The sequence below is a fragment of the Schistocerca gregaria genome, chromosome 1 (assembly GCF_023897955.1).
Source record: "Schistocerca gregaria isolate iqSchGreg1 chromosome 1, iqSchGreg1.2, whole genome shotgun sequence".
NCBI lineage: Eukaryota > Metazoa > Arthropoda > Insecta > Orthoptera > Acrididae > Schistocerca > Schistocerca gregaria.
In genome coordinates, this window is record NC_064920.1 from 952,977,579 (window position 1) to 953,002,366 (window position 24,788).

A 24,788-nucleotide genomic window follows, 5' to 3' on the forward strand; every position below is an offset into this window, starting at 1 on the left:
TGTTACTCCATTTCATTACTCCAAATGAGTAGGTCAATATTGGTATAGCATAAGTATTTATAGCTTTTGTCTTGTTTCTTGCTGTCAATTCTGTTTTCAGTATTGTTGTTAGTCTTTGTCTATATTTTTCTTTTAGTTCTTCTTTAATATTTGTATTATCTATTCCTATTTTTTGCCTGTATCTTAGATATTTATAGGCATATGTTTTTTCCATCGCTTCTATGCAGTCGCTGTGGTTATCCAATGAGTAATCTTCTCGTTTAGTGTGTTTTCCCTTGACTATGCTATTTTTCTTAAATTTGTCTCTTCTGAAAGCCATATTTATATCATTGCTAAATACTTCTGGCATCTTTAGCAATTGGTTGAGTTGTTGATTTGTTGCTGCCAGTAGTTTATATCATCCATGTATAGCAAATTTGTGATTTTTTGTTGGTATGTTCCAGTAATATTATATCCATAATTTGTATTATTTAGAATGTTGGATAGTGGGTTCAGAGCAAGACGGGACCAGAAAGGACTTAATGAGTCTCCTTGGTATATTCCACGCTTAATCTGTATTGATTGTGATGTGATATTATTTGAATTTGTTTGTATATTAAGTGTGGATTTCCAGTTTTTCATTACTGTGTTTGGTAACTGTATCAATTTAGGAACTACCTTGTTTATTTCCAATATCTGTAGAAACCATGAGTGGGGTACACTATCAAAAGCTTTTTGGTAATCGATGTGTGTGGTAGTTTAGCGACCTTTGTTTAGTTTTAGCTTGATATGTCACCTGTGCATCTATTATCAGTTGCTCTTTACATCCTCATGCTCCTTTGCTACAGCCTTTTTGTTCTTCATTTATAATTTTGTTCTGTGCTGTATGTGTCATTAATTTCTGTGTAATGACTGATGTTAATATTTTGTTTATTGTTGTTGGCATGTTATGGGGCGATATTTTGCTGGGTTTGCTGTGTCTGCTTGATCTTTAGGTTTCAGATAAGTTATTCCTCGTGTAAGTGTATCAGGGGCTGTGTATGGGTCTGCAAAGTAAGTGTTAAATAATTTAATTAGATGTGAATGTGTTGATGTGAACTTCTTTAGCCAGAAATTTGCTATTTTATCTTTTTCAGGGGCTTTCCGATTGTGTATAGAATTATTTGCTCTGGTGGCTTCATGTTGCAAAATTACCACTTCAGGCATTTGTGGTATCATCTTGTATGTGTCTGTTTCTGCTTCTATCCACTGTGCATGTCTGTTATGTTGCAACAGATTTGACCATATGTTGCTCCAGAAGTGTTCCAAGTCTGTTATGTTTGGTGGATTGTCTATTTGAATGTGTGTGTTATCGATTGGCTGATAGAATTTCTTTTGGTTTGTGTTGAATGTTTGGTTTGGTTTCCTTCTATTTTCACTTTTTTTGTATCTTATAAGTCGTTTCGCCAATGCTTGTAACTTCTGCTTCTTTTCATCTAATTGCTCTATCGCTTCTTGTTGTTAGATTTTACCTAACCTTTTTTGTTTTTGTTCTGATATTTCATTTCTTATAAATTGTGTTAGCTGTCCAATGTCTTTTCTCAGTTTATCTATTCTGATCTGTAGGCTGTGTTGCCATGCTGGTATTGTGGGTTTCTTCTGTGTGCTGGTTGATTCTGATCTCTGATTAATGTGTGTATATAGTGTTGTGAGTGCTCCTATATAAACCAGTAGTTGTAACTCTTCCGTAGTTGTATTTTCATTTATTTTGTTGTGTATGATTGTGTTGATAGTTGTTACTGTTGTTTCGACTTGTGGGTTATTTGGGGGTCTATGCAAGAATGGTCTAATGTCCGTATTGGTGTCTTTGTATTCTATAAATGTCAGCAGAAATTTTTCTTCTATATCTAACATGTGTGTACTTCGTGTTCTATTTGTGCTTGTTCTGGTGGCTGTCTTAAGATTTCGTTTTCCTCTGATTGTTTAATTGATGCGAGTTGTTATATGTATGCTTGGGATGTTTAAGTCCATTATTGTATTCTCTTCTTCTTCTGATTGCACAATATTTTGTTCCAGTATTTTTTGTACTTGTTGTTTGATGTTTTCTAATTCTGACATGGGGTATCCTGTTATTTTGGATTATAAAACAGATCTGATCAGCTAGTCGTTGTTCTGTTAAAAATTTTAATTCTGTGTATCTGGTAATAAATGTTGTGTATACTTGTGGTCTGGATCCAGTTGTGTTGGTTCCTAAGTTTGTTGCTTGATAATAACAGAACATGAGGTGTCGGTTAACTTCATGTGACCATCTCATCCTCTGTCTTTGTTTTCGTTCTAGAGTAGTTACAGGAAGAATATCCTGCAATACACCTAATTTGGATTTAAATCATTTTCCGTGTGGCTAGCAGTGTCCTTACCGTTGTGGACGGGCATAGGGTTCAAGCGTCGTCCCCGACCAAGACAACGCTTGTCCGAGGCTTCATTATTTCTGTCCCAAACCAACTAATCACACTAAAAGGGGGGTTAGCTTTATTAGTGGTTTGTTCTTTTCGTCGCCTTTTTGGACTTGGAGTTTCCGCTTTTGTATTATTCTGCTACCGTAGATACTTCACTTTATACTTTAATTCCGCGGGGAAACACACGCGCAAGAGCAGCCGCTACATGGATGACCTCTGCCTTGTTTCGTGTCCTCTTCGAATATTTACCGAGCGATGTGGGGCAGCGGTTAGTACATTCGACTCGCATTCGGGAGGATGACGGTTCAAACCTGCGCCACATTTAGTTTCCCGTCACTCGCTAAATGGCTCCAGACAAATGTCGGGATGGTTCCGTTGAAAAGTTGCGGCCGATCTCCTTGTCCATCCCTGACGGCGTTCGAGCTGCTTCTCCGTCTCTAATGACCTCGATGCCAGCGGAAAGTTGAACACAATCATTTCTCCATCTATGGCGCGCAGACGCATGCGTAATGTGGAACTACATGCTCGCTTTTTGACGAGATGCGGGCTCTCAAAGCTAAAATTAAGACATCAAATTATTAAAATTAATTGTCGTTAGACGTGCCATTAGTCGCAAAATGTTTTCTTTCTGGACGTATTCAAGAAATCATTGGGTCCCAAGCCATATCCAGGTGAAAGCCGCCATCACAATAAATCAGATCTTCCGACAAACGTATTTCCACTGACTCCTTAATAAAGGAACCCCAGAAGGATCTTGTCGAGGCCATAGTTTCCACTGCAGAATAATCCGTGGAATGTTATGTGGAGATAGGCTACGGCTGACTTCCTGGGCTTTGGAAGGCGAGTGCGCCGATCTTGTTCAACGCACCTTCCACGCACTGTGAGCGATTTCTGATCAATGTAGGCTTTGCAATTTGTGGTGTAAGGTTAGCGATGTGAACTAGTAATCTCCAGGGAAAATCACTCCCCTTACTATGGTTGAATGCTTGTCAGCCGACATTTAAGAAATCGACGAGATCGGGCTGCAATCCCGTAACTTCGTAGAATACTCTTTACGCCGGGAAAATTTGAAGCTCGCAATATGGATTTTGCATACAGTAACATTGTGAACTACATTCCGCGGCGTTTGTCAATGAAATATGGAGACCCGTAGACATACGTGCCCCGTTATATGCCGTGCGGCTTAGGTTGTCCACATTCTGCTCCCTGACTATGGTGTTAACTATAGGAATGTTTCTTGCAGAGGATGGACGAATGGTGCCGGGATTAGCAGTTGACTCTGGACGTAAATAAATGTAATATATTGCACATAAACAGGCGAAGATATCCAATGGTGTAAGAATACGCGATTGGCGACAAATGGTTGGCAACAGTTACTATCGTAAAGTACCCAGAAGAAATTATCCAGAACGACCTAAAGTGGAATGGCCACATAAAAAATAAAAAAATAAAAGCAAATGCCAGGCTGAGATTCATCGGAAACAAATTTAACGGATTGTATTTCATCCACGAAAGTAATATCTTACAAAAGATTTATTCGACCAATTTTTTGTTCGTCAGTTTGAGACCCTTAACAATTAGATTTAACAGAAGAGATACAGATCCAACTAAGAAAGCGCGTTTCGTCACGGGATCGTTTATTCAGCGCTGGAGCGTTCCGTAGTTGCCAAGTAAATTCAGCTGCTAGACCTCGCAAGAGAGACATTATGCATCACAGATTAGTTTACTTTTGAAATTTTAGAAGCATTCGTTCCACTAGGAGTCGGCCGACATTACTTCTCGCCATATACGTCTCGCAAAATGATCACAATGAGCTAATCAGAGAACTTAAAGCTCATACGGTGCTTCACCTACAAACAGTCATATCTCGCTCCATTCGTGAATGGAGCAGGAAAGGAGCGGAAAGCCAATGGCACCCGGAAGTACCCTATGCTACAACACCGCTATGTTGCCTGCGGAGTATAGATTTGAATGTATAAGTAGGCGGTGTGCACGACAGTGCGTGTTGTGGAGCGAATGTAACCTCCCATTGTCTTTAACTCTGGCATACTGCCGAGGTGCACACGGTGGAGTCATGTGCCAAGAAAAGGAAATAGGAATTGTACAGCAGTCGCAAGATGGACCATTGATGGACCCCACGGGCGCTTAAATACTTTGTTCGTGAATGTGAGAGGGTATGAATAACACAGAATAACCGGGGTAGAATCAGAATGTCTACACGTTTCATGAACATCAATAACAATTTCCTCTTCGGCTGCCATAGAAAACATACAACAACCCTGAAATCTTTGAAGATTCGCGTCGACCAGTTCCTTTTATACGATATATATACGACATTGCAGAGCCTATGTTGTTCAGAAATACAATGCAATGTTCCTTTGGAAGTGCATCAAATGTATTGCCGTACGGAAGTTTGGGTGTGCCCGATGCGTCGTGCGTTCAAGGGGACTGATGACCTCAGATGTTAAGTCCCATAGTGCTCAGAGCCATTTCAGCCAGTTGATTATGTGACCACTTTGGCTGATCATGCCCATCACATGCTGTGATCCGGGAAGACAGGGGCCCTGTTCACACAGACAGCACCGTCCAGCACTGGTTTCGTGACCACGAGAATTAAATGTCGCCACCACAGGCACCCGATCTCTGCACTATTGAGCCTATGAATGTGCTTGATAGCTACTCACCTTCATCATCGTTACCTGAACGTCCCGTTATTTAGCACGAAGAGCACTCCTTTGAAAACAATACGGGATTTATATTCATCCACCCCAAGGTGACTGGAAGCTGTTTTGAATGCTAGCGGCTTTTCTTCATTAAGCAATGTTTACGGTGCTTGCATTGAGATACTCTTACAGACCCTAGCCAAACAATACTTACCGTAAGATAATTTGACATTGGGGGACCAATGTTGCAACGAGAATAGCTTACATCCCTTACTCCCTTACGGCCGATACATCGTTGAGGCAGTTCATTGTTGACAAACGTTTCTACATGCAGGTGCCAGTGCGGTTGTGACCCGTCCTGTTGATATAGCACGTTCTCGATATTGTGGAACATGTCAGCTCCCCGCCATAGACCGGTTCGTGATTAGAATGAGATTTTCACTCAGCAGTGGAGTGTGCGCTGATATAAAACTTCCTGGCTGATTAAAACTTTGTGCCGGACCGAGACTCGAAGTCGGGACCTTTGCCTTTCGCGGGCCAGTGCTCTTCCGTCTAAGGTACAAAAGCACGACTCATGCCCCGTCCTCACAGCTCCACTTCTGATAGTTCTGCAAGGTTCCCGGAAGCGTTTCTGTGAATTTTGGAAAGTAGAAGACAAGATACTTTCAGAATTGAAGCTGTGAGGACGGGGCGGAGTCATGCTTGGGTAGCTCACACGGAAGAGCACTTGCCCGCTAAAGGAAGAGCTCCCGAGTTCGAGTCTCGGTCCGTAACACATTTTTAACCTTCCAGGAAGTTTCATATCAGCGCACACTCCGCTGCAGATTGAAAACCTCATTCTGGAAGCATCCTCCAGGCTGTGGCTAAGCCATGTCTCCGCAATATCCTATCTTCCGGGAGTACTAGTTTTACAAGGTTCGCAGAAGAGCTTCTGTGTGAAGTTCGGAAGCTGTGAGGACGGGATGTGAGTCGTGCTTGGATGCTTGGGTAGCTCTAACGGAAGAGTACTTTCCCTCGAAAGACAAACGTCCCGAGTTCGAGGCTCGGTCCGGCACACAGTTTTAATCTGCCAGGAAGTTTCGGTACGTGGTGTCTGTAACATTTTCTTCCGCCAAAATGATCGGGTCTTACATAATTTTTCGGCGAGGGAAGCAAAATACAACAATCTTGGAAAAAACGCTGTCTTCATTTATATAAATGATGTAGTTTCACCTGCTGCGACATGGTCTTGTGAAATGCGACGAATTTTTTTGAAACACGCAGTACTTTGGTTCTCTGAGTATGTTCAACGTTGAACATTTATGTCAAGGTACAACTGCTTGCCAGGATGGAAATCGAACGACGTCACCATAGATAGCGAACAATTATCTTAAAATTGAGCCTGCTGAGAATAGTGCAGAGTGCGCTGGAGCAAAAGAGTGGCACCATTCATAAGACATTCAGGGAACTGAAACTGAGCATCCACAGAATAGCATTCATGTCTTATTCAGATACACAAATGTTTCGCGTCACTATGTTCGAAAATCTGTTTTCCTTAAATAAATGTGTTCATAACAGCGTCGTTTTTATTGTTAAAGGGAAAGTCATTCATAGCCGTTCTGCAAATCTAGCCACCGAGAAAGATGCGTCAGCGATTGTCGTTTAACACAACAGACTCGTATTCACGTGAATAGTCGTTCTGGTATCCTGATTTAGGTTCTTTGCGGCTTTCGTAACCAGCGATTCCGGAAGGGTTCCTTTTGAAGATGACGAGGCCAGTTTTATTGGCCATCTGTGACGTACCTAAGCTTCCTCTACTACATTGGTTATATAATCGCTAATGGAAAGTAAAATCATAACCTCTCTTATTTTCTAACAAGTAGAATTCATGAATGTAACGAAACGACCGGAGTTCATATTTGCAGTTTGAAAAGTATTACCCTATCTGGTGAGAGTGAGAGGTATATAGCAATAAAAAAGTGATTTAAAAAAGTGTTTTGAATCTCTGAAATGATGTATCTAATTGTAAGACATAAAATTAATTAGAGTAACAATAGACTCGTCTTTCACTGATGCAAGATATCAAACTGCATGGTTCGCATAATCCACGAGACCAATATCCACTAATAATCTTTAAAATTCCAGGGCAAACAACGAACTTTAACCCTTTAACTGTTAGCGTCGTATGCATCTCTGCATTGTCTACAGGCACATGTACAGGCATAGTCCACCAGCCACCATACGGTGCTTGGTGGAGGGTACCGCATTCCGCTTTTAGTCATTTGCTTTCCTGTTCCCATCCCAAATATGGAGGAGGAAGAACGCTCTCTATAAGCCTCCGTAGCTGTTCACAAGCCTTCGTACTGTCATTTCTCTTATCTTCGTGATCCTTACGCGAAATGTACGTTCGCGGCGGGAGAATCGTTCCGCAGTCGGCATCAAATGCCGGTTCTTTAAATTTTCTCAACAATGCCTCGCGAAACCAGTCGGCCTCCATCCAGGCAATCCTATTCCATTTCTTTGTAATAAGTGCGGTCTGACCGAACCTACAGGCAAGCGGGCTAGAAGCTCGCGTCTGAAATGCTTCGATAAATTTCTTTAATCCGACGTCGTCAGATCCCTAACACACGAGAAGTATCATGAATGGGTCGCATTTGCATACTCTAAGCTATGTCCTTTATAGATGAGCTACACTTTCCCAGAATTCTCCCAATAAAACGGAGTGAAGCATTCGCCTTCCCTACCACCAGCCATACCAACTATTCGTTCCATTTCATATCGCTTTGCAACGTTCCGCCTAGATATTCAATCAATATGACTCTTTCAAGCAGCACCTCTTACGGGAATGTTCTTCCTTCTCATCTTCATTAACTTACATTTTTGTGCAACTAGAGCACACTGCCGTCCATCACACAACTAGAAAGTCTGTCGTAGTAACTGCTTACCCTCCGGCACCCAACAATATCTTCCCGTACACAACACACCATCAGCCAACGGCCGTAATTTGCTGCTTACTATGTACATCAGATCTTATATAGAAACAACAGACCTGTCACACTTCCTTGAGGCACTCCTGGCGATACGTTTATCCCTGATGAACAGTCGCTGTTGGGCACAAAGTAACGTCTTTTATATCTAAAAACGCCTTCCAGCCACTCACTTATCAGGCAACCTAAACCTCACGCACGGACCTTCGTCGACAGTTTGCAATGGGGCATCGTGTCGAACGCTTTCCGAAATCTAGAAACATGGAATCTAACGGCTACCATCCATTCGTGGTTTTCAGGTCTCCAAGTGAGAAGTCAGTCGTCGTGACTCCAGTGCTAATGACGTATATACGCGAAGGTAGATGAGCGTGTCAAGAATTCCAACGTCATGGTTTCGAGATTTTCTCGGTAAATGTGCGCTGTACTTAATGGATCTCGAGTACAGGTTGTAGATGCATGGGTGACGACATATGAAAGTTAGGGTCTGGCCGCAGGTCGTGGGCAGATAGCTAAATGGTGACTGGAGCACTCGTGGTAAGCAGGAAATCCAGGTTGGAATCACACTCCGGCACAAATTTTCACCGTTGTCATTCCATTACACATCTGATGGTTATCCATATTCGCAGCAGCGAGTACATTTCAGGTACTTCATAACGGCTGTAGACACTGCAGTGCTTGACCCTATGGACAAGCATGCATATCCGAAAGAAATTTTCATCGTAATTCAGAATAACACAGTCACTGCAATATCGTATACATCGTACCGTATGTTGGAAGATACCGATTATAGCCTCATATAACAAAGATATTTGCTCGTTACTTTCGGAAGACTGACATTTAGGCTACACTCATTTAAAATCTAGCATCATACGATTACTGGCTCCTAGGATTCAAGATATAATCCTCAAGAGTTTTAGATACACGACCACAAAAACATAGCATTTTTCATTTCACGTGTTCATTTTTTTTATCTCTTTGTTTTGACATTTGGTTACAAGTACCATGCAACCAACAATGGTCATAAAGTGGCAAAGAAACATAATCGCAAAAAAGCAGAACAGCACAAATTTATGAAATTAGCACATAAATGCAGTCTTAAAGAAAAATAAAAGTGCAGTTAGACAAACACCAGCGATCCGACAGCAGTGCCGACAGTGATAATGGACGACTATACAGCAACATTATGAGAAATGCACATGTGCTCTTACAGATAATGGCAAATATTAAAGGGCAAACACCGTACGTCATACAACAAGTACAACAATATCTGAAGAACAGAAGTGGAGATAACGTCATATAACAATGTAAGAATTACAGTACATGGACAGACGTATTTAAAATAAAAAAACCCAAAATGACAAACACAATTCAACCAACGATATGTAGAATAGTGCCACTAGAACAGTAGCATAAAATACACAAGAGAGCAACAACGATAATATAATGTACAATTACGCAGATTACGCACCCGAAAACGAACGGAGCTGATGTCATGTGAGAATGAAGACCTCGGTAACTCATACATTAAATTTCGATGCCGATGGCTTTCAAATGATCTATGAGCAAGTTCTACTTATCAGAGAGATTAAGTAAAACAAGAACACTGGAAGGGAGGATGTAATCGCTCGCAACTAATTTATTAAACACGCCTGACTGTGCTGTCGTGTAGTTATAACATGTCAATATGATGCGGTAAGATCTGTTACTGCTGTTGTGTCCTTATCGCTGTGTCCAGACGTGATAATCTTCAACTGACATAGCTGCGTGGGGTGCCACCAGTGTCCCAGCCTCATGCTAGAGAATAGAAGTCAAATGACATCTACAAAGCTCCACAGAGGCGAACCATGGTCGAGAAGAGATGGTGTTGATCGTTTATTTAATCGGATATATTTCAACGAAATAAACGCTCACCCTAATAAAAAATTCAACGTTTTTGCAGTCAACGTATTTACCGGGAATAATTTACAGACAACTGTCTATTCGTTACTTAATTTGATGGCAGAAAGAGCTGCTATCTTGCACACCAAGTAATATTTTTGCATAGCAGAGTGGAAGCTTAGAGGTAATGATAAAATGTATCTGACGAAGGTAAGATGTACGATACCCTGAAACCAAGTTAGGAACTCTTCTCCTATTTTTCGCGCAACCTAGTAAGTATCTGCGATCTCCATCACTATTTTAATTACGTTGCTGCTGCAACAGTTATGTTATTGACTAGTATATTACCATCGTCCTGCATCTCATTTTTATTTCAGAGTAGTATTTCTACCTCTGCATTGCTACCAGGGTGGATACTTTCTGCATTACTTGCCTGCTCTCTGGTCCTATTTGGTTTCCAACCTCACAGTTTCTTCAGTTGCGACAACTAGTGTTCTCAGGTGTTTGAGTAGACGCCCCACCAACTGGGGAAGTACTCCCATATTGCTTTTCCATGAACTTCATTTTACATCTATTGCAATATCTCCTCATCTCGTAGTTTATCAGTCAGCTTCTTCACAACCAGCATTGTCAAGCTATTACGGATGCATCCGAAGTCATTCTAAGGCTGATATTCACTGTCGTTCAGTCATCTTTTGTGTTTTAATTAAAATCACCGTTTAATTCTCATGTTCCTGCATATTCAATATATCCGTAGACTAAAAATTGACTTACTGTGACATTTTATATCACTATGAACGCAAACAGGCTTTTATTATTTCTAAATTTTTAGGCTAAGGATTGACTTTTGTGATTATTTATCTGTTACCATAATATACTCCTGATCTCAGAATTTCAGAACATGATATTCTTCCACTACCGAAAAATCTCAGCAGTGATAATACATATCGACAAAATACCACTACGTTTGGGGACCGATGACCTCGCATTTTGGTCCGTCCCTCCCCCACCTTGTTTTAAACCAACCAACCACTACTTTTGAACGACATAGCATACTAACACTTGCACTGAAATGTTATCATACTCTGTGTGAGGGACGGGTGGTTGTGAGAGTGAGTGAGTGAGGGGAGATGGTGGGAAGAGAAGAGGAAGAAGAGATAGAGGAGGAGGAGTACTCACTTATTAGTGAAGAAAGCTAAGACCATTTTTGTAACATTTATTTTCTAATGAAAGACCAAAAATGTTTCCGAAGTAGCGGTTTACTACTTCTACACACAGAATGTTACATCGATCCATCTTCCTTGATGTATACGCCCGTTACAATGTGCTAATGTGGTGTCGACAAAGAAACGGGGGAGTTATCTCATATTGACGGGACATGCAGTTGTTCAATCACAGGACAGAGACATAAAATACTTTGTAAAACGTTCGACGCTTTCTTTGTGACGTACTGCGCGAATCAACCATAATTATACAGAACTCGCTGAATATTCGACAAAAATCGCATGAACCGTGAATCTACCAAATGGACACTGAAATGAAACCTTTTACATAGCAAATTGCATTGCAAATAGCTTGGCTATTGTTTAGAACGCTATGATGATAAAAAAGATAGAATTGTAAACTCAACAAGTAGAAAGTTTTGCAAGGAAAATAAACGTTTTTTGACGTTTTCAGAGTTGGGAACAAGCGAACTGTCGTATTTCTTTTATATTAAGTATTCAAAATGCTGGATGTGAAGATCGCAAACAAACAAAAAATCTGTTCACAACCGAATGCATTCCAGTATGAAACTGCAAAACATATTAAACTACATTCTCGTTGCCCATTTAACGAGCAAGTTAAATCATTGCACTGCACTTGAAACACATTAAAATAAATCAGATATATAATATAAGAATTACAATATATAAGTTGCAACAGAATGGAGAGCTGGATGAGAATCAATTAAGTTTCTTGACTCACTGAGTGTTGCGCCTTAGTTGTCTGATAACAGACAAAGATAATCAAGGGTAAGTCTGATACTTAAGAGAGAAACAGTCAAGCGGGAGTATTTCAATGCGCAGACACAACTAAGTTCACCAGAATCTAGGTGATTGGCATTATGCGCGTTCCCAGCGCTAAATCACTGAATTAACCATCAGCCTCGAGCAAGCTTGGAACTAAACACGATTTGTTCCTGAACTCCAACTCCAATGTACTGGAGATTGTTGAGAGGCATTTTCTAAGTATTTCTGTGTGAGGGACCCATCCTCTCGGCAGATTTTTACAGAGCAGTAGCATCTTGTTTGATTTAATGCTATCTTTGACCTTTGAATGCCAACGGCCTTGCCGCAGTGGTAACACCCGTTCCCATCAGATCACCGAAGTTAAGCGCTGTTGGGCTGGGCTAGCACTTGGATGCGTAACCATCCGGTCTGCCGAGCGCTGTTGGCAAGCGGGGTGCACTCAGCCCTGGTGAGGCAAACTGAGGATCTACTTGATTGAGACGTAGCGGCTCCGGTCTCGTAAACTGACATACGGCCGGGAGAGCGGAGTGCTGACCACATGCCCCTGCATATCCACGTCCAGTGATGCCTACGACGGACGGTCAGTAGCGTTGGGCCTTCATGACCTGATCGGGAGGAGTTCAGTTGTGTTTCAGTTTTGACCTTTACATGTACTGAAAATATCTGCAAAACAGTGAAAATGTTGACGATGCACGCTGTGTCTCTTGTTTGGAAACAAACTTCTTCAATTCACTTCATTGTGCATCATGTTGACACTTTTGATCTTCAGGCTTGCATTCATTATTGCTCGGTCCTATCTCTGGTTTGTTTTCATAGCAATAGTAGTTGCATAAACGGCGATCAAAACGTTCCAGTTAGAATATCGTACAGTCCTGAATAGGTATACCGATCACGAAAAATCTCCGTCATAATTTAGGCAATCGTTCCACCATCGGACGAGGTTTAAGACACGCGTCTTGTAGAACACAATGCCCTGTAGCGCGAAGAAGTCCTTAACTACCTGCTGTAAATATTCGTCCGAAGGTAATCGTCTACACTTCGGATCTTTTTTAAGGATCGAAGGCGTGATACTCGCCTAGGAAAATATTAGGACTAAAGGTGGTTACGGAGGTGTCTTCCACTTGAGCTGGCCTGAATTAGCGTTATGACATTCTATAGCCGCGCGGGGTACCCGAGAGGTCTACGGCGCCATGTCACGATCCGCGCGTCTCCCAGCGCCGGAGGTTCGAGTCCTCCCTCGGATATGGGTGTGTGTGCTGTCCTTAGCGTAAGTTAATTTAATTTAGATTAAGTAGCGTGTAAGCTTAGGGAGCGATGACCTCAGCAGTTTGGTCCCATAAGACCTTACCACAAATTTCCAATTTACTTTTACTATATGGGGGCGTGCCCGTATCATAAATTCCGTAAAGCAGACTACTCGACTGATTATTATTTTCCTTAATACAGTCCGACGAAACCGATGTTCGGCCTATGTCCTCTTCCCAAAAGCATTGAGACTGAATACAGCTATGTATGGTAGCTTTCCAATCTTTCCCTCTCACCCAGGGAGTTTTCGAGTTAGACTGATGTGATAGCTGAAGTCAAATGACAGAAAACAAATGGCGCAAGCAAAATTCATGCATTTAAAAGACCAGTTACGAATGAAATGGTATTTCTTTACACTGCAAACTATAATCAGAACGATTATAACATCCGTAAATAACGCAAGCTGGAATTTTCTTATCAAAACACTTTCATCAGAAGCTAATATTAGGGTCAACCGACATGGCGGACGTCAGCTTCAAGTTTGTAACGTCATGATAACTCTCCTTATTACACTTACGTGACATCTTTCACCCATGGTCTAGGAGTTGCGTTTTTGTTTGCCAATCAAAATGTCTTCGGTCCCGAGTTCGAAACCCTCCACCACTTAATTTTTGATTAATAATCAGCATTGGCGGTCGAAGACTTCCGAAATAAGAAGTCATCCTTGATCGGCCAACGGTCTTGTGAAAGAGGGAGGAGCAGCGGACAGAAATTCAGGGCACTCTTTTGTCTTTCGGGTGGGAAATTGCCCTTCCAGGCAGAAGGATCAGCAATAACCAATGGCATGAGGATGCAGGAGGCAGTGGAAACTACTGCATTCAAGAGACATAACTTGTATCCACAGTACATGTGGCCTATAACTGAAAACGTATCGTGATGATCTTTCCATTTGCAGTCCTCCATTCGGATCTTCGGGACGGGACTGCCTGTGGGGAGGTGACCATGAGAAAAGATGGACTAATCAACAAAAGGCTAACGTTCTACGAATCGGGGCGTGGAATGTCAAAAGCTTGAACGTGGTAGAGAAGCTACAATATCTGAAAAGGTAAATTCAAAGGCTCAATCTAGAGATAGCAGGGGTCAGTGAAGTGAGATGGAAAGAATACCATGATTTCTGGTTATATGAACATAGGGTAACATCAACAGCACCAGAAAATTGTATAACGGGAGTAGAATTCGTTATGAATATGAACATACGCAGAGAGTTTGTTAGTGTCAATAGTTCAGTGATAGGGTTGTTCTTATCGGAATCGACAGCAAATCGGCACCCGACAAAATTTTTCAGGTATATATGTCGACGCCGCAAGCTAAAGATGAAGAGACAGAGTATATGACGATAGTGAAAGGGTAATATAGTACATAAAGGAAGATAAATATCCAGTAGTCATGGGGGACTGGAACGCATCTGTAGGGGAAGGAATAGCAGAAGAAAAAGTTGCAGATGAACGTGGATTAAGGAATGAGAGAGAAACACTAATGAGTTCTGGAATAAATATAGCTACTAATAGCGAATCTTTTGTTCAAGAATTATAAGAGGAGGAAGTATACTTGGAAAAGTCTGGGTGATAAGTAGAAGAGTTCAGTTAGATTACACAAAGGTTAGACAGAGATTAAGAAATCAGATACTGGATTTAAGGCGTAACCAGGAGCAGATATAGCCTCAGACCACAATGTAGTAGTGACGAAGAGTAGGCTGAAGTTAAAGAGATTAGCCAGGAGTAATCAACACGCAAAGAAGAGGGATACGAAAGTACTAAGGAATCACGAAATACGTTGGCAATTCCCTAAGGCTTTCAATACTGCAATAAGGAATAGGTAGGTAGGCAGTACATTTGAAGAGGAATGAACATCTCTACAAAGGGCAGTCCCACAAGATGGAAAGAAAAACATATGTGCAAAGAGGGTAACTGTGAAGAAACCATGGGTAACAGAAGAAATACTTCAGTTGATTGATGAAAGGAAGAAGTACAAAATTGGTTAGGGAATTTCAGGAGTACAAAAATACCAGTCACTTAAGGACTAAATAAATACGAAGTATAGGGAAACTAACGCGAAATGATTGCATGAAAAATGTGAAGAAATCGAAAAAAAAATTGATTGGTGGACGGACTGACTCAGCATGTAAGAAAGACAAAAAACCTCTTGTGAAATTAAAAGCAAGGGTGGTAAATTTAGGCAGCAACGGTAATTCCACTATTAAAAGCAGAGGAGAGAAGGGGACGATTTGTCTGATGTGACAGAAGAAAAACCATGAGTCAATGTAGAAGAGTTAGGGGATCCAATATTATAATCAGAATTCAAAAAGAGCTTTGGACGACTTATGATCTAATAAGGCAGAAGGGATAGGTAACATCCGATCAGAATTTCAAAAATCATTGGGGCAAGTGGCAACAAAATGACTAATCACGTTGATGTATGAGACTGGTGACATACCATCTGAATTTCGGAAAAATATCATCCACAAGAGCTGAAAAGTGCGAGAATTATCGATCAGTGAACTTAACAGATCATGCATCCAAGTTTCTGACAAAAATAACATGCTGAATAATGTAAAAGAAAATAGAGGTGGTGTTAATTGACGATCAGTTTGGCTTTAGGAAAGGTAAAGGCACCAGGGAGGCAGTTCTGACGTGGGAATAATAAGAGTAGACGACCAAGAATGAAGTGCTCACATTAAAAGTGTGCACGAGAGGGATGCAGTCTTTCAACCCTACTGTTCAATCTGTATATCGAAGAAGCAGTGGTGATGATAAAAAAAGGCTTCAAGAGGGATGCAGTCTTTCACGCCTACTGTTCAATCTGTATATCGAAGAAGCAGTGGTGATGATAAAAAAAGGCTTAAAGAGTGGAATTAAAATTCAAGGCGGAAGGATATCAGTGATACTATTCGCTGATGACATTGCAATCCTGAGTGAAAGTGAAGAAGAATTACAGGCCGTGTTGAATGTGATGAACTGTCTAATGCGTACAGAATTACGGATTGAGAGTAAATCGAAGACAGTGAAAATAATGAGAAGTAGCAGAAATGAGAACAGCGAGAAGATTAACATCAGGAGTGATGGTCACGAAGTTGATGGGGTTAAAGAATTCTGCTACCTGGGTAGCAAAGTAACCAATGACGGATGGAGCAAGAAGGATATCATAAGCAGACTAGCACTGATAAAAAAGGAATTCCTGGCTAACAGAGTTGTGCTAGTATCAAGCATAGGCCTTAGTACGAGGAAGAAATTTCTGAGACTTCACGTTTGGAGCACAGAATTGTATGGTAGTGGAACATGGACTGTGGGAAAACAGGAGCAGAAGAGAATCGAAGCATTTGAGATGTGGTGCTATAGACGAATGTTGAAAATTAGGTGGACTGATAAGGTAAGGAATGAGGAGGTTTTATGCAGAATTGGAGAGGAAAGGAATATGTGGAAAACACTGATAAGGAGAAGGGACAGGATGATAGGACATCTGTTAAGACATGAGGGAATGACTTCCATGGTTCTAGAGGGAGCTGTAGAGGGCAAAAATTGTAGAGGAAGACAGAGAGTGGAATACGTCAAGCAAATAATTGAGGACGTAGGTTGCAAGTGCTACTCTGAGATGAAGAGGATAGCAGAGGACAGGAATTTGTGGCGGGCCGCATCAAACCAGTTAGAAGACTGATGATCCAAAAACAACAAAAAAAGAGGTATCCTGCAAACGATCATGGAGACCAGTCATCGCTCGTACCAATATACTCATGATAATTTATTCAGCAACCTGCGAAATTTTGTCGGCGTATTTCCAGGTCACCCTGTACATCGCACATGGGGCTTAGTGCTCTTTCCAATGACAATACTTGGATCCAGTTTTGAAATAAAAATCAAGATAGAGACAACGATAACTTTTCCTGTAACTTCTAATGAATCTTAGAATACTGTAAACCGATGTCTTTGCAGCTATCTACAAATAATTTCGAGCTTCCTTACAAGGAATCATTTGTTAATAGTATCCTATAATTCCATGTGGTGTGAATAAAGAAAGAAAAGTTACACTCTGAGTCCACTATTTGTTGTCTCTTTTATCCAATTCTCGGTGAGAAGGCACACTTATATTTAAATCGAGTTATGTAACCGGAACTAAATAAGCTAACGATGGGATCCACACAGAAACTAGAGTCATCAATTGTTTGTTAGATTATGGAAATAGGATTTCCTACCACAGAATTAATACTGTTTTACGAAGAATTGTGTAAGTTCATATTCATGGTAGAAGACCACATCAACAAGAGAAATAAAATATCCACATTTATGCAGGAGGGTTCTGGTACATTTTTACAACGATCACAACGTGTTGCATCTTTCTGCCGTATCTAGTGGGTAGAATTTGAGGCCACAGTCTGTAATCCAAACTGATTGCGTTAGGCACTAATTAGAAGTTGCAGACAGATTCTCCTATCGCACGGCAGTATCGGGAAGCTGTTGGGCCAATTTACAGCATTAAATCATCTCTGTATCTGGCGAATATTCGGATGGGCATAAGTAAATAACCAGCAGAAACAGATAGCGAGTTCGGTGTGGTAATGAACGCATATCACGTCCACCGTGCAGAGGCATACCTGTATAATCTGGAATTCGAGCGGACAAGATTGTATCCAATTTATTCAGTCTAATGAAAAATGTCACACTCCAGTAAACTACGTGTAATTAGCCGCACCATCAATTCCGCTTTGCGTGTATGGCACTTTATCTTCTGAGGCTTAACAACGCGAAACATCCTCTTTGCTTACGTTTCCTCGTGTTCTTTAATTGGGCACATAGCACGTATGTGGATGACAGGAATTGTACACATTTTACTGTCGCTGCGAAAAAGTATCCTAATCAAATGTTCCTCTGGTTAATAATGGGTTCGTGTCCATGGTAATTTTTCTAGTGCACTTAACGCTAATGAGACAATCGACTTTTCCGACTAGCCGTCTCAGACTGTTGTAACGGCCTGTATCTAATAGGTCAAATTTCTTGTGGCTATCGTATGCTTAAATATGACTGAGGAGAAACATGCCCGCATCTCGTGGTCGTGCGGTAGCGTTCTCGCTTCCCACGCTCGTGTTCCCGGGTTCGATTCGCGGCGGGGTAAGGGATTTTCTCTGCCTCCTGATGGCTGGGTGTTGTGTGATGTCCTTAGGTAGGTTTAAGTAGTTCTAAGTTCTAGGGGACTGATGACCATCGATGTTAAGTCCCATAGCACTCAGAGCCATTTGAACCATTTGGGGAGAAACAAAAATATTTCTTTATGTCACGAGTAAATGGTCTCCAGTAATACGTTGCTGTGTTCAGAGGCAGTATCTTGATTTGATAGATAATCTATCAATGGCACCAAATGCGCTATAATAGAACATTTGATATTTTATGAAATGGCCGTGACAGTGAAAGTGAATGTCAAAGTTTTAGACGAATACCACAATGAACAGTAAGAAATAACTCTAATAACATCAAGAACGTTCGTAACGTCGCGAAATAATATCAAGAGAGTTTGTAAATTTGTGGACAGAAGTGAGAGGACAGCTGGAATAAAGATATCAACGATTGTCACATAATCACAGATTCGGTTGACAGGAGACATACAATAGCCAAATTCTGTCGTCACTGTCGCCGGAAAGAACAGTACTAGAAGTGATCATATCTACAAAATTCAAGTAAATTCTCTCAAAAAGTATAACAAAAGAAATTAAAGCCAGAATAATGTGGAGATGTTGAGCAAAGAGTGAAAATTGATGGGTATGTTTGTACAAAAAAATACTATCAGTATAGAACAAATACTAAGAAGTATATAGGAAGAATGTTAAGCAACTAAAGATTGATTCGAATGGAAATCAATCAGCAACCCATGTTGTCTTTCTCGTGTAGCCCAAAGAGCAATATACCAAAGGAAGGTGGGTACCTCGAAGCGCATTAACAAGAAAAGACAGTCGCTGCAAGCTGCATCGACGAATTAAGGACATCGGCGAGGCCACGCCCACCAACGTTTCTCCGCTCCATCTCAACGGCTCTTCTCCTTACGGCCGAGCACAGTATCGCTCAACCAGTCCGCTATCACCGACTAAATCGACAGCATCGTCTTTTAGTAGGTCAGCTGAATGATCAATGTATCTACGCGAAAGTTATTGTTATATGCGCTATGAGTGATACACTTGTACTTTGTCTCCATAACGTAGTAAGTGAGTGTACAGACACAACTGTAAGTTCTCGTGCTCTTCCTGTGGAAATGGATTGTACGAAATTAGGTAGTTGTTGTTTTCTTTCTTGTATTAAAGAGTGTTAATATTCTAACATTCTATTTGATATAGTATCCACTCTCTCTTACCGGAGGAAAACGAAAAATCTACAGTTGTACAGACGAGTGTATTTTCGTTCGGCTCAACAGTTTTCTTGTGGATAAGTGGAACACTAATGTACGTATCAGTATTTGAACTAAATTGTAATGAATCATTTTCAGACCGTCTGATCGCTGTGTGGTCGCTAGGGTCATTCTAGAGGCCATTGGTCGGCCTATCCTTAACCAATCTAAGCACGCTGTAGTCTGGGCTCACTAGTCCGGTCCACGCCCATGACGGGTACGAACATATGAACGTACTGGAAGGTTGGGGCTACTTCTAGAGAAGGTCTGTTGGTGAGTGCAGGAAACGGCCAATGGCAATGCTTGAGATTTGTTCCAGAGGCTGTGTGGCTAAAAGAGTTGTTCATATAGTTACGCGATTTGGAGCTGGCGAATCGAGGATTGAGCCGACAGCCCTCACGGAGGCTGCGCTGAAGTTTGTCTTTCGAGTCGTATTCCTGAAAGTGATAGTAATTGCGAGTGACCAACCTAGCTATTTTTTCAAAAATACGGAATTACTGCAAGAATCTGAAGTAGGTTCCGTGCTCGGGTGTGGAATACTCTTCTTGAGACTTTTCCGGTTTGTTAGGTGAGTGTGGCCTTGTAGCGAGCGCCCCACATGCTCAAAGGACACAGGCCTCTAATGAGTCTGTGGAGCCATGTTGCTATCTAGTGTTTACTGACTAGGTTCTATTTGTTTCTGTGGAAAATTGGGATGTGGGGTTTTTGTTTTCCTTTTGACCGATGAACCCTGAAGAGATCATATCCGAAAGTCACCTGGTAATGGTGTATGAACTGTCAGCAGTGTTCGTTTTCCAATCGAGTGGTCGGGCCTCGGAATATTTCTAAACCTCCTTAAATAGCTTCAGGACTTTATTTATTGACTGATTTTAGCAGAATAGCAGTTCGAAGAATCTATCTATTTTCGGTAGTAAACGTTTCCCTGTATGTCGAGTGGATGTGTACGTTGGGTCTAACGCACTGCCTATTAAGAATTTGAAATACAGTGGTCGAGATCGACAAATTAGGATACCATTGCTGTTGCTTCCTATTAATGGATTAACACAGAAACCAAAATAGAATTGTAAATGTGAGACCTGTTGGTACACAATAATGCATAGAGCTCTCTGATTGGGTCTACACCAAGATGATCCAAGCACGAGTGAATTCAATGTGTCGATTCCAGCCCTTTGTTGTGCTGCAGCGTCAGCGAGAACGATATCACTGTTCTTTTCTGCCTATGCAGAATGTTCCAAATCTTTAGGGTCAATATTGTGCAGATGGTTTCGGGTTCTAAACTGAGTTCCTGCTAGTACGGAACTAATGGCAATAACTTAGAAGATTTAGTTTCTTGACAGTTACTAACGGCCTACATCTTCTTGTAATAAGTTCACGCACCCGTCGAAAGTGAAGGTTATCAATCTCAACACATGTTTGATAACATAATTTGCTGTCAGAACTGAATATACAAAATCGTTGCTTGCTAATGTTGTCTATGACGGCCGTGTAACTGGTCCAAGAGAAATTTACATAGGTTATTCTCTGAATCGTATATTTCACAGGCAGGTTGAAAGTTACTGAAGAAACTAGCATCATGCGGCATCCCGAGCGGGAAGGGGTTCTGGTCCCGGGCACGAATCCATCCCCATATTAGTGTCGAGGTCCGGTGTGCCGGCCAGCCTGTGGATGGCTTTTAAGGCTTTTTTTCCATCTGCCTATGCGTATGCGGGCTTGTTCCCCTAATCCCGTCTCAGTTACACTATGCCGACGACTGCTGCACAAACACTGTCTCCACGTACGCGTACACCATAATTAGTCTACCACGCAAACATTTCGGGTTACAGAATCTGCTATGAGACATTCCCGGAGGGGTCTACTCGGGCCGAACCGCACAATAACCCCGTGTTTGGTGTGGGGCACCGGTTGGGTGGGTGGATCACTGTGGCCTGTTGTGGTTCTGTGAAGCACTGAGGGATATGGTGGGACGAAGCCTCTCCGTCGTTTCTAGGCCCCCGATTCAATACAATACGGCTGAACAGTCTCCTCTAATCCAACAGATTGGAATTCTCTGTTGTAAACCTTGAGCAGTTTTGTGTGTCTTTGCACAGCGATACATTTCTTAAATATGGGGTTCTAACCTCCGCCCCTTTTATCGACCTTAATGACAGAGAAAAATTAGAAACGCGTGCACCTAATGGAAATTTGGGAAAAAACTATCGTCACCGAAGTTAATCTGTCGATAAAAAGGGAGGAAAGGGTTACATCTAAATTGAAAGGTAAAATGCAAATGAAACTGGTCGGAATTAATTTTGGAAAAAGTATAAAATTAATAAAGAAAGTAAATGTGCGGTCGTTACGTTAACAATTAATTGGCGTTAATTAGATATTTGAGATTTGGGTAAAATTACTGTCGCCAGTTCTATGGACAACTACTGTAATAACTGAATATGAAAGATTAATGCACATATAATTAGCACTAAAAGCGTGGCAACTGAAGGTTGACACGTGTTCTGTGAAAACTGAATGTTTGTCACAACTAATAAATTTCGCTACACTCTTACTCAATTTAGCAAAAGAATTAATATAACCGGAAAATTGAAAGTTAATTTAGTGACTGAATTTAATAGTGAACTTTGTTTCTGAATCACCACAAAATTCAGTAAAATGAGGTTAGTGTTGGCCTACCTCAACAATCATTTCGAAATCTACTTGAATCTAAGCAATTTAGAAATAAGAGATTTAACTTTGAACTTTAATTAAATGATTCAGAACAATTAACAATAGTAAAACTTACTACATACCAAGCTGAGCTGCAGTCACAGGTAAGCTAAAATATTGTAACAAAACTCACAATCTTAATTTGTGCTTGTCTAATCTAAATATTGTAGCCAGCTATGAATACTGTAACTGAACTTTGAAATTAAAGCAGTGAAATGGAATGATATTACTTTAATGCTGCCGTTCGAATTTCAACGACACTCGGGTTCGTTCCGGGAAAGGAAGGGACCCTGCTTGGTAATGCAATTGGGACAATGAGCAACAAAGGTTTGTGCTAAGCTGCTGTAATTTTGTGAGGCAAATGGGACAATTTTAAAAGCTGAGGTCTGCCATACAGCTCTAAAACTTTACGTGCTTCCAGTCTTTCTTGTTGGTTGATTGAAGGTTTGAAATCGTCGGTCGAGGAGGTGGCGACAGTCACCCATTTTCGGCTGTCGCTGATGCAGAAGCTGGATGTTGGCGCGCCTTCTTCTCGACAGTGTCACCAGGCGAAACGAGCTCTTGATGTGCGCCAGCTAATGCTTCCCGTCCGCGACACCTTGTCAGAAACTATCATAACAAACTCACAAGTCGAGCGCAATTGCATGTTACCAAAAACCGAAAGCGCGGCAACTCGCGGGACCGTCGCTCAACACACCTGCTCCACTCCCCTACTCCAGCCAGACTCCCCTCTGCCCGCGCTGCATACGGCAGAGTTAACACTACCAATGATCCTAAACACTTCGGTTCTCCACATGACCTATCGAAGTAATTCGATAGCACAGTTTTCCCTAGGCAAGACCCAGCGTAAAAATACGAATAGTATTTGTAAAACAAACCAAACTGCAATCTATAAAGACACAGATATGTCATACCTTCAGGTAACAAATAAAGGAAAAAAAATTATCGTACAGTAGATGGCAATAGGAGGATATGCATTTCCGGCGTTACAGGATGACGTCCTCTATGTCCGTTCGACGTTATTGCTGCACAATATATTAAGCGAATTTTTAAAGTTCTGGCAACACATAATACTCCATCATCGACAAGCTGTCACAGTAGCAGTGACGAACACTATTGTCGGCACCTCAGGAGTGATTCTGTTTCGTTATGGTAGCATTGTCTACGTCTTTGGGGGCGGACAGGTGTAGGTTACGAAACGTAATCAGTTCATAGTCTAGTTGCTCATATGCCTTGCTCTTTGAACATATAACACCAGAAACATTCATTTCCAAACATTATTTTCTTCTACATGTACATCTGCTTAACTGATTTGCAGTTTAGATTTCCATGTTTGGCTGAAGATTCCTAGGATCTCTTTCCGCCGTTTCACTCTCGGATTAGAGATGGGAAAATTGGCACCTTAAATTTTTCTATCGGAGTCCGATTTCTTTTATCTTATCACGATGCTTGTTTTTCCCTATGTAAGTGAAGGCCAACAATTACTTTGGATTCGGAGCAGACAGTGATTTTAATTTCCTGCAAAGGTCTCCTATATCTTAGTGACTGCCACCCCGCCTCTAGCACATCCGTGAGACTCACCCCCATTTCCGCGATAGCATGGGAAAAGCTACCCTTCTTTCAGCTTCTTCAATGTTCTCCGTCAATCGTACATAGTCAGTATAGAAGAAGATTGACACGTGCAGTGAAGACACTCTTTTCTGTACTCGTTTCACTAGTAACAGTCTTTGGTTAGCCTTCCCCACAATACCTATTTTCTATGTGGTGATTCCAAGTTAAGTTGTATGTAATCTTGATTTTGATTTCCAGTTGAACTGTCAATCATTTAATTTGTGCGATTTTACGTTTAACCGAATTTTAACGGATTTTTTTTGTTTGGTTCCTATGATCTAGCACTTTTCATTCTTAAAAATGAAATAGCATTTGTCGCTTGCTGCAGATAAATTATTTGAATCGTTTTGTGAATCTTTCAGATCTTCTGATCATTTAGTGGACGGTACTCGACAGCAACATTTTCCAACGAGCTAAGTAGGCATCTAAGCCCGTCTGCTAAGTGATTCATACAAGTTAGGTGTCACCAAAACTACCAGCACACCTCTGCGTAATGCGGAGTTGACCACTAGATGCCAAGAGAGGCGGAGACACCAGTAAAAATGTCCTGGGGAGTATTGAGTTGTAAACAGAGAAGGAATGACCGCACAATGGGTCACTCAGAAGAGCTCAGTGACTTCGAAAGTGGACTGGTCATTAAATTTCGCCTGCCTTGGAGTCATGAATCATGTCATCCTACGTGGCAGTGAGGTGGAAGGATTTGTATTTTTCGAATGCACGTAGAACGTTACCTGCCATTATGTGAAGTGCCAGCAGTGAAATACGTGAAACGTCCCCTTAGAAAAATTGTACACGACTGTGCTTAAACTGACACACAATATTTTTTTTAGCGCAACGCAATCTGACTTTCAGTAATCCGTACAAAGGAATGGCCCTGACTAA

At 41.3% G+C, this 24,788-nt stretch overlaps 1 protein-coding gene and 1 pseudogene across 2 annotated transcripts in view; one reads left to right on the forward strand and one right to left on the reverse strand.

The window, feature by feature from the left end:
- LOC126276092 (putative tyramine receptor 2) overlaps positions 1–24,788 on the reverse strand; it is a 1,721,495-nt gene that overhangs the window by 1,635,126 nt on the left and 61,581 nt on the right. The gene's annotated exons all lie outside the window — the stretch shown is intronic.
- On the forward strand, positions 12,240–12,357 carry LOC126291092 (5S ribosomal RNA; annotated as a pseudogene).